The 10,825-nt window shown below is 44.8% G+C and overlaps 1 protein-coding gene across 1 annotated transcript in view; it reads right to left on the minus strand.

Annotated features, from left to right (window-relative positions):
* LOC140901439 (uncharacterized) overlaps positions 1-10,825 on the minus strand; it is a 28,063-nt gene extending 17,238 nt beyond the window's left edge. The window contains 3 exon segments of the mRNA XM_073320294.2: positions 1,469-1,523; positions 10,195-10,334; positions 10,691-10,825. The gene's annotated coding sequence lies outside the window, so the exon portion shown is untranslated.

Raw genomic sequence — 10,825 nt, forward strand, 5'->3', positions numbered from 1 at the left:
TTGAAATGTGGTCTTCCTTTCTTTGTTCCAAAGACAAGCTGTCCATCACATGGCACGGAAACACCTCAGAGTTCTGTCCATAGGCATGTCCCTGCATATCTTGCTGAGTCCCAAGGCATGTCTGCCTTCTCTCAGTAGGTCAGTTGTATAGCTGATGGTCCTTAATGGGCCATCAAGCAGGCTAGGTAGAGCTGACACCAACTTCTCTGTGGTGTCACCCAGAAGCATAGCACAAGTTTGAACTACAGACAGTACAGAGCCAATATTCATAACTTCAATTACAAAAATGATACACACCTACGATACGCCTAAAATAACATTTAGAGTAAGAAATTACATTGTGTAACCTGTTTTTTAAGTATATTGAGCTTAGCTTGCGTATTTTGCTTTATTTGGTCAGTAATCTGATTTGTTCTCTCTCTTATATTCACTTAAAATTCACCTTTTGTAGTTAATAAACTTATTCTTTTTTATAATTTAACCCAGTTTATGTCATTTCTACCTACAGGGGGCAAGAAATTGTGCATATATCCCTCCACATTGAGAGAGGGGGCAAATTTCATAAAACCTTTGAGTCTGTACAGCTTAAAGGGAGTGGGCACCAGAGTGCTGGGGCAAGCCCCTAAGGCTGAGTATTTCCAGAGTGGATCTCAGTCTTTCTGTGCAGCTGGGCATGGCCCTGCCCATGTGCTTGGCTGGAAGAGGCTTGTGAGCCTAACCCAGCCAGGTAAAGGACACCGAGGCTGGTAGAATAGGCTGCCTCAGTGGCACCCCAGCACATCAGGTGACACCCCAAACGACCCAAACCTGTCACAGTGAAGTCCCATGGGAATAAGATTCTAAGAAGACTAATGCTCAGGAGAGCTGGCCGTTGCTCCGTTAATGCTGTCTATGAGAAACAGCAAACTATCCCAATGGGAAGGAAAGACAGAAAGAATAGTAAGCTTCTTTTACAACAGGGTTACACTTTTGACTCTCATTTAGCTTCTGATCCACTATGACCCCCCAGATCTCTTTCCACAGTTCTCCTCCCTAGGCAGTCATTTCCTATTTTGTGTGTGTGCAACTGATTGTTCCTTCGTAAGTGGAGTACTTTGTACTGGTCCTTATTAAATTTCATCCTATTTACTTCCGACCATTTTGTCCAGATCATTTTGAATTTTAATCCTATCTTCCAAAGCATTTCCAACCCCTCCCAGCTTGGTGTCGTCCACAAACTTTATAAGTGTATTCGCTATGCCGTTATCTAAATCACTGATGAAGATATTGAACAGAACCGGACCCAGAACTGATCTTGGTGGGACCCCACTTGATATGCCCTTCCAGCTTGACTGTGAACCACTGATAACTACTCTCTGGGGAAAGTTTTCCAACCAGCTATGCACCCCCCCAATAGTACTTCAATCTCAGGGTTTTTTTTCTAGTTTGTTTATGAGAAGGTCATGCAAGACAGTATCAAAAGCCTTACTAAAGTCAAGATACACCACATCTACCGCTTCCAATCTATCCACAAGCTTGTTACCCTGTCAAAAAAAAAAAAAAAAAAAAAGCTTTTAGGGTGGTTTGACATGATTTGCTCTTGACAAATCCATGCTGTTACTTATCATCGCCTAGATGTTTGCTAACTGATTGCTTATTTGTTTGTTCCATTATCTTTCCGGGGAATTAAAATAAGCTGATTGGTCTGTAATTCCCCGGATTGTCCTTACTCCCCTTTTTATAGATGGGCACTAGATTTGCCCTTTTTCAGTTCTCTGGAACCTCTCCCATCTTCCATGACTTTTTGAAGATAATCGCTAATGGCTCAGATATCTCCTCAGTCAGCTCCTTCAGCATTCTAGGGTGCATTTCATCAGGCCCTGGTGACTTGAAGACATCCAACCCAAGTAATTTTTAACTTGTTCTTTCCCTATTTTAGCCTCTGTCCCTACCTCATTTTCATTGGCATTCATTAAGTTAGATGTCCAATTGCTACTAAACTTTTGGATGAACACTGAAACAAAAGCTATTTAGCACTTCTGCCATTTCCACATTTTCTGTTACTGTTCCTCCCCGCCACCGAACACACACACACACACACACACACACACACACTCTCATTGAGCACCGTGAGCATGTGGGGACAAAATCAGAAAGATTAACTCTCAAAATAAGTTACACCTAGCAAGGGATGTAGTAAGATGGGTCCCTGACACACAAATCCTTGTATCAGAGGCCAGGTTTGAGGCCTAAGGCCTGAACTAAAGGAATGGTCAAGACCTCGCTAACATGAAGCAAAGTTGTGCTGTGAGTTAGAGGCAGGCTCTGCTCACAGAAATTGGCAAGGAGAAGCTGCTAAAAGCACGTAAACACATATAAACACTAATAATATGTACATGTGCCAGGATGGCACCAGAACCCCCTGTACTAGAACATTCCACAGAGATAATAAGGAACAGGCAGACCCATCCTAAAGACAGGGTCAAAAGGACAATATGATGGATAGACTTGTTTGTTCGAACGAACACGCACCGGGGCGAGGCAGCATCCTAATGCGTTGAGGGACTGTACCTCACTGTGTCAGGAGCGATGTGTAACCTGCTTGTACCTGTGCATAAGAATGCATCCCTGAGTGGACATCTTTGTCCGGCCTAGGGGGCAGTGGAGAGTCCTGCCACTGACTAAGCTGGTCAATGTCAGGGGGCACATATTCGTAGTATGTCCTATAGAGTCTGCGGGAAATTACTGTGCTTCATTTGACAATCAACCTGGCTGGGTGCCTTCATGCCTTATCAGAATCTGTGGTCATTGGGGGTTCTCTCAGGGTCTGCTGTGTCAGCTATTTGAGCAGAGCCGGGGCAGCACACAGAGGGAACACAAACACACACGGCCGACTGTTATCATCATCGAACAAGAGCAGAGCACTACACTGGTAGCGTCTGACAACAAGGGACATAGAAGGCAATAAGTAGGATACTACTTAAATCATGGGGGAGGGGAGAGGGGGAATCAAACAGTTTTCAAGGGTTGGTCATGGCATAAATAGTGAACTTCATGGATGTGTTACACACCAGCAAAAATGTGCTACTTATGTAGTGAGTAACCCATATGCTACCCAGGTGGGCAGGTGGCGTATGTGTGCATTCAGTGCAAGGAGCTCCTGGCCCTCAGAGACCGCGTACAGGCTTTGGAGGCCAGGGTGGCGGAACTGGAGGAGCTAAGGGAGACAGAGAGGTATATTAATGAGGCTTTCCGGGACACTGTACATTTGTCCCACCTCTGGTCAGACAGCCTCTGTGCTGCTGAGGAGGATGAAAGGCCCAAGGAAGGAGCAGTCAACAGGAGCAGAGGGAAACCTTCCCACAGTTGGGACCCTCCTCCCAGATAGTGTTGGGGTATCCTCTTGCACTGAGGTTGCCTCGCCGTGGGAAGGAACTCCAGTCATCAAGAAAAGGCAGGTGTTAGTAATGGGAGATTCGATCATTAGAAACATAGACAGCTGGGTTTGTGATGACCAGGAGAACGGTATGGTGACTTGCCTGCCTGGTGCGAAGGTTGTGGATCTCTCAAAGCATCTAGATTAGACTTGTGTGTAGTGCTGGAGAGGACCCGGTGGTCTTGGTACATGTAGGTACCAATGACATACGGAAGGGTAGGCGAGACGTCCTGGAGGCCAAATTTAGGCAGCTAGGAAAGAGACTGAAATCCAGGATCTCTATGGTGGCATTCTCAGAAATGCTTCCAGTTCCACGTGCAGGGCCAGGTAGGCAGGCAGAGCTTCAGAGTCTCAATGCGTGGATGAGACGATAGTGTAGAGAGGAGGGGATTAGATTTATTAGGAACTGGGGAAACTTTTGGGATAGGGGGAGCCTACAAAGGAAGGATGGGCTCCACCTAAACCGAAGTGGAACCAGACTGCTGCTGGCACTAAACTTTAAAAAGGCTGTAGAGCAGTTTTTAAATTAAGAGATGGGGAAAGCCGATGGCTCCAGAGGTGCACGTGGATTGGACAGAGACTTCTCTTAGAGGAGAGTCGAGTGATAGAGATTCTCTAGTTTTTAGTCAGGAGGAGAGGATGGAAGAGGATAAAGTAGGGGTCAGATCAGACGAGAAGCATTCACATATAAAAGAATCTGACATCAAAAAAGGGCAGACAAATAAACAGTGATAAGTTTTTCAAGTGCTTGTACACAAACACTAGAAGTCTAAACAATAAGATGGGTGAATTAGAGCATCTCGTGTTAAAGAAGGATATTGATACAATAGGCATCACAGAAACCTGGTGGAGTGAGGACAAATCAATGGGACACAATCATTCCGGGGTACAAAATATATTGGACGGACAAAGCAGGTCGTACTCGGGAGGGAGGGAAAGAGCGGCACTGTATGTTAAAGAAAATGTAGAATCAAATGAAGTAAAAATCTTAAATGAAACCACATGTTCCATAGAATCTCTATGGATACTAATTCCATGCTCTAATAAGAATATAAGAGTAGGTATCTATTATTGACCACCTGACCAGGGCAGTGATAGTGACGATGAAATGCTAAGGGAGATTAGAGAGGCTATGAAAATAAAGAACTCAATAATGGTGGGGATTTCAATTCTCCCCATATTGACTGGGTACATGTCACCTCAGGAAGAAATGCAGAGACAAAATTTCTTGTGACTGCTTCTTGGAGCAGCTGGTACAGGAACCCACAAGGGGAGAGGCAACTCTCGATATAGTCCTGAGTGGAGCACAGGATCTGGTCCAAGAGGTAACTATAACAGGACCACTTGGAAATAGTGATCATAATATAACAACATTCCGGTGGTGGGAAGAACACCGCAGCAGCCCAATACTGTGGCATTTAATTTCAGAAAGGGGAACTATGAAAAAATGAGGGGGTTAGTTAAACAGAAATTAAAAGGTACAGTGACTAGAGTGAAATCCCTGCAAGCTATATGGACACTTTTCAAAGACACCATAATAGAGGTCCAACTTAAATGTATACCCCAAAATAAAAAACATAACAAAAAAACTAAAAAAAAAAGAGCCACCGTGGATTAACAACTATGTAAAAGAAGCAGCGAGAGATAAAAAGGCATCTTTTAAAAAGCAGAAGGCAAATCCTAGTGAGGTAAATAGAAGGGAGCATAAACACTGCCAAATTAAGTGTAAAAAGTAATAAGAAAAGCCAAAAAGGAGTTTGAAGAACAGCTAGCCAAAAGCTCAAAAGGTAACAAAATGTTTTTTAAGTACATCAGAAGCAGGAAGCCTGCTAAATGACCAGTGGGGCCCCTGGACATCGAGATACAAAAGGAGCACTTAAGGATGATAAAGTCATTGCGGAGAAACTAAATGAATTCTTTGATTCAGTCTTCACCGCTGAGGATGTTAGGGAGTTTCGCAAACCTGAGCCTTCTTTTGTAGGTGACAAATCTGAGGAATTGTCACAGATTGAAGTGTCACTAGAGGAGGTTTTGGAATTAACTGATCAACTTAACTGTAACAAGTCACTGGGACCAGATGGCATTCACCCAAGAGTTCTGAAAGAACTCCTATGTGAAATTCCAGAACCATTAACTATGGTTTGTAATCTGTCCTTCAAATCAGCTTCTGCACCCAGTGACTGGAAGATAGCTAATGTAACGCCAATATTTAAAAAGGACTCTAGAGGCGATCATGGCAATTACAGACCTGTAAGTCGAACGTCTGTACCGGGCAAATTAGTTGAAACAATAGTAAAGAATAAAATTGTCAGACACATAGAAGAACATAAATTGTTGGGCAAGAGTCAACATGGTTTCTGTAAAGGGAAATCATGTAATCTACTAGAGTTCTTTGAAGTGGTCAACAAACATGTGGACAAGGGGGATCCAGTGGACATAGTGTACCTAGATTTCCAGAAAGCTTTTGACAAGGTCCCTCACCAAAGGCTCTTGCATAAATTAAGTCATCATGGGATAAGAGGGAAGATCCTTTCTTGGATTGAGAACTGGCTGAAAGACAGGGAAAAAAGGGTAGAAATAAATGGTAAATTTTCAGAATGGAGAGGGGTAACTAGTGGTGTTCCCCAAGGGTCAGTCCTAGGACCAATCCTATTCAACTTATTCTTAAATGATCTGGAGCAAGGGGCAAACAGTGAGGTGGCAAAGTTTGCAGAGGATACTAAACACCAAAGCAGACTGTGAAGAACTTCAAAAAGATCTCACAAAACTAAGTGATTGGGCAACAATTTAAAGTGGATAAATGTAAAGTAACGCACATTGGAAAAAATAACCCCAACTATATACACAATATGATGGGGGCTAATTTAGCTACAACTAATCAGGAAAGAGATCTTGGAGTCATCGTGGATAGTTCTCTGAAGACATCCACACAGTGTGCAGTGGCAGTCAAAAAAGCAAACAGGATGTTAAGAATCATTAAAAAACAGATAGAGAATAAGACGGAGAATATCTTATTGCCCTTACATAAATCCACGGAGTGCCCACATCTGGAATACTGTGTACAGATATGGACTCCTCATCTCAATAAAGATATACTGGCCTTAGAAAAGGTTCAAAGAAGGGCAATTAAAATGATTAGGGGTTTGGAACAGGTCCCGTATGACGAGAGATTAAAGAGGCTAGGACTTTTCAGCTTGGAAAAGAGGAGACTAAGGAGGGATATAATAGATGTATATAAAATCATCAGTCGTGTGGAGAAAGTGAATAAGGAAAAGTTTCAGAGTAGCAGCTGTGTTAGTCTGTATCCGTAAAAAGAAAAGGAGTATTTGTGGCACCTTAGAGACTAACAAATTTATTAGAGCATAAGCTTTCGTGAGCTACAGCTCACTTCTCAGATGAATAAGGAAAAGTTATTTACTTGTTCCCAAAATACAAGAATGAAATTAATGGGCAGCAGGCTTAAAACAAATAAAAGGAAGTTCTTCTTCACACAGCGCAGTCAACCTGTGGAACTCCTTGCCTGAGGAGGTTGTGAAGGCTAGGACTATAACAGGGTTTAAAAGAGAACTGGATAAATTCATGGAGGCTAAGTCCATTAATGGCTATTAGCCAGGATGGGTAAGGAATTGTGTCCCTCGCTTCTGTTTGTCAGAGGGAGTGATGGATGGCAGGAGAGAGATCACTTGATCATTACCTGTTAGGTTCACTCCCTCTGGAGCACCTGGCATTGGCCACTGTCGGTAGACAGGATACTGGGCTGGATGGACCTTTGGTCTGACCCAGTATGGCCATTCTTATGTTCATGAAAAAGTGTTATTTCTCCACAGCGTTTCTCAAACTAGGGGCCCAGACCCAAAAGGGGGTTGCAAGCCTACCATGGTATTGCCACCCTTACTCCTGAAAAAAGAAAAGGAGTACTTGTGGCACCTTAGAGACTAACAAATTTATTTGAGCATAAGCTTTCGTGAGCTACAGCTCACTTCATCGGATGCATTCAGTGGAAAATACAGTGGGGAGATTTATATACATAGAGAACATGAAACAATGGGTGTTACCATACACACTGTAACCAGAGTGATCACTTAAGATGAGCTATTACCAGCAGGAAGGCGGGGGGGACGGGGACGGACCTTTTGTAGTGATAATCAGGCTCCGCCATTTCCAGCAGTTGACAAGAACAGGAACAGTGGGGGGAGGCAGGGGGGATAAACAATGGGGAAATAGTTTTACTTTGTGTAATGAGCCATTCACTCCCAGTCTCTTTTCAAGCCTCAGTTAATTGTATCCAGTTTGCAAATTAATTCAATTTAGCAGTCTCTCGTTGGAGTCTGTTTCTGAAGTTTTTTTGTTTAAGTATTGCCACTTTTAGGTCTGTAATCGAGTGACCAGACAGATTGAAGTGTTCTCCAACTGGTTTTTGAAATTTGTCAACTGTGTCCACATAGCTATACAGGGGACACCATCACAGGGCCTAATCACATCAGCCACACTATCAGAGGTTCGTTCACCTGCACATCTACCAATGTGATATATGCCATCATGTGCCAACAATGCCCCTCTGCCATGTACATTGGTCAAACTGGACAGTCTCTACGTAAAAGAATAAATGGACACAAATCAGACGTCAAGAATTATAACATTCCTTTTCTTTTTGCGAATACAGACTAACATGGCTGCTACTCTGAAACCTTACTCCTGAGCTGATGCTGGCAGCGGCACTGCCTGGAGCTGGGTGGTGAGAGAGCGGTGCATGCTGGCCGGTGCCCAGCTCTGAAGGCAGAGAAGTAGGGGTGGCTTAGAACTGCCACCCTTACTTCTGTTCTGTGGCAGCGCTGCCTTCAGAGCTAGGCAACCTGTCGGCAGCTGCTGCTTTCCACTCTGCCTTCAGAGCTGGGCAGCCGGAGACCAGATTTCATGGTCTGTGACGCAAATGTCCGCACTCATTTTTCTGCCCCATTTTTCTACTCCCCAGCTCCACTTTGTACCCTTGGTTTCTGTCCCACTCACCCCACCCTAGTTATGGCCCTGTAGCTGCACCAAATTGTCTGGTTACCAAAAAAATTCACAGGCGTAATGTAATAGTTGATTGTTTATATTATTCCAGCAGATTTTTCTTAAACATATAGGTCTGCTGTGGCTTTTCCAAATTACAGCATTTAATAAAGGTCCATTATTACTTTTCTGCAATTTTCCAAGCCTCCTTTAAACTCAGCTGCAATTATTTGAAGATCATCCTGTGATTCAGGTAGGGTCTTAATTATTATTAACCAACAGGAGAAAGAAACAGAAACCACAATAGGGAAAGAACAAGTTAAAAATATGTACACGTTAGATACGTTAAAGTCAGCCATAAAATTCATTTTAGGGCACTCAAGGAATTAGCCGAGCCAGCATGGATTTGCAAAAACAAATAATGCCAAGTCAATCTAATGTTCTGCTTTCACAGGGATACTGGACACTGTAGACACGACATATCTTGATTTTAGTCAGGCTTTTGACACAGGCCCCCATGACATTCTCATAGTGAACAAGGGAAATGTGGTGTACATGAAAGAGCTATAAAATGGGTGAAAATGTTGTTGAAAGGCTGTACTCAGATAAGAATCATTAGTGGTTCGCTATCCAACTGAGAGGATGTATGCATTGGGGTGTCCAGGGGCCAGTCCTGGATCCGATATATTCAATATTTTCACTAATTACTTGGAAAACTCACTGGAGAGCATGCTGTTTAAATATGCAGATAATAGCAGTTGCAAGCACATTGGAGGACAGGATTAGAATTCAAGGTAACATTTACAAATTGGAGAAGTGGGCTGAATGAATGAGATGAAATTCAATAAAGACGAGTGCAAAGTACTAGACTTAGGGAAGGAAAACCAAATGCACAACTACGAAGCGGGTAATAGCTGGTTACGAGGTAGTACTACTGAAAATGATCGGGGGTTATAGTGGATCACAAATTGAATCTGAGTCAACCACGTGACTCAATTGTGAAAAAAATATAATTAAGCACTGGAATAGACTAGCAAGAGAGGTGGTGGAATCCCCATCATTGGAGGTTTTTAAGGACAGGTTGGACAAACACTGCAGCGCTGGGGCTGGACTAGATGCCCTCTCATGGTTCATTCCAGCCCTACCGTTCTACGATTCTATGCTGGGGAAATGTTTGGTCACTTGATTACAGCACTGACCGGCCCCACTCACTAGCACTAAACCACCGAGACATTTTGAAACCCTCCCAGTAACAAAGTCTGGGAACCGAATGGGAGAGAAGAGCAGAACAAAAGGAGTGACATTGGGGGATTCCCCCTGACATTGTCCCAAGGGCAGCACACTCCTACAGCAGGGGGTACAGGGAGAGTCAGGAGCTGGTTTTTCCTCCCCCTGCACCTCACCTTGTTCATAGCAAAGTGAATCTGCCCAGGGATGCGGCAATAAGTGTGCATGGGCCTGTCAGAAATCTGGTAATCTCTCCCCCCAATTATTTCTCCCACTGCCCTTTTCTCTCTCTCTCTCCTTGTGTCTCCCTTCCCCTGTCTCTGGCTGGCAGCCAATCCTGGGGGTTCGCTCTCCTGTCGCTGGATCAGCTCCTGCAACTGCTGAAGGGAGGAGAGACATGGGGTGAGGAGGGGCTGTTTGTGCAGAGTCACTTTCATGCCCATTCCCTGCACGTTCCCTGAGGTCTCTATCAATCACCTGGAGTCTCTGGCTCAGATGTTGTTGTGGGCAGAGCCTTGGGTTGACCTATGGGGCTAATTACAGCTGGAGAAAATCCTCACCTTGGCTGGGCACAGAGGAAGCTTTACTCACGGTCACTCCCCAGCCCCGATCCCGCTGGGAGAGCAGCAGCTGCTCAGCCTGGGCTCCCAGATCACAGTCGAGGCAGCAGCGTCTGAACCAGGAAGCTCACCCCAATATCCTGAGCAGAGAAAGAGAAACTGAGTAACTTTCCCCCCTTTCGCAACAACTGAAACCCCCTCCCCAGAGGGACACACCCATATCGTATCTGCCCCCCATGTTAATTTGGAGTCACTCCCTGTTCTGCCTTGCAGTGACTCCGGATCAACACGCGTCTCAGCGAGACCAGAAACGTGGCTCAGGCAGAAGGGGACCAGACTCCTTTTAAACGGATTGCAGCGGGGAATCGAACCTCGCTCCCCATGTGCTGAGAGGGATTCACAGCAACAGTTTTCCACCCCCCCACCTAACCCGCCCTTCACACCCTCTGCCCCCCCCGGCTGATTTTCCAGCCCCCCCCGATCCCCTGCTTCTCACCATCTGCCCCTCCCCCGGCTCCGGGAGTCTCTCTCTGCGCGGCTGACCCTGTGGTCTCTCCGCCAATCAGCGAGTGGGGCGCCCTCACGCGCACCGTTAACGGCCTCCGCCCGTCGGTTCGGGCAACGTCATTTC

Source organism: Lepidochelys kempii, chromosome 21 (genome assembly GCF_965140285.1).
Source record: "Lepidochelys kempii isolate rLepKem1 chromosome 21, rLepKem1.hap1, whole genome shotgun sequence".
NCBI lineage: Eukaryota > Metazoa > Chordata > Testudines > Cheloniidae > Lepidochelys > Lepidochelys kempii.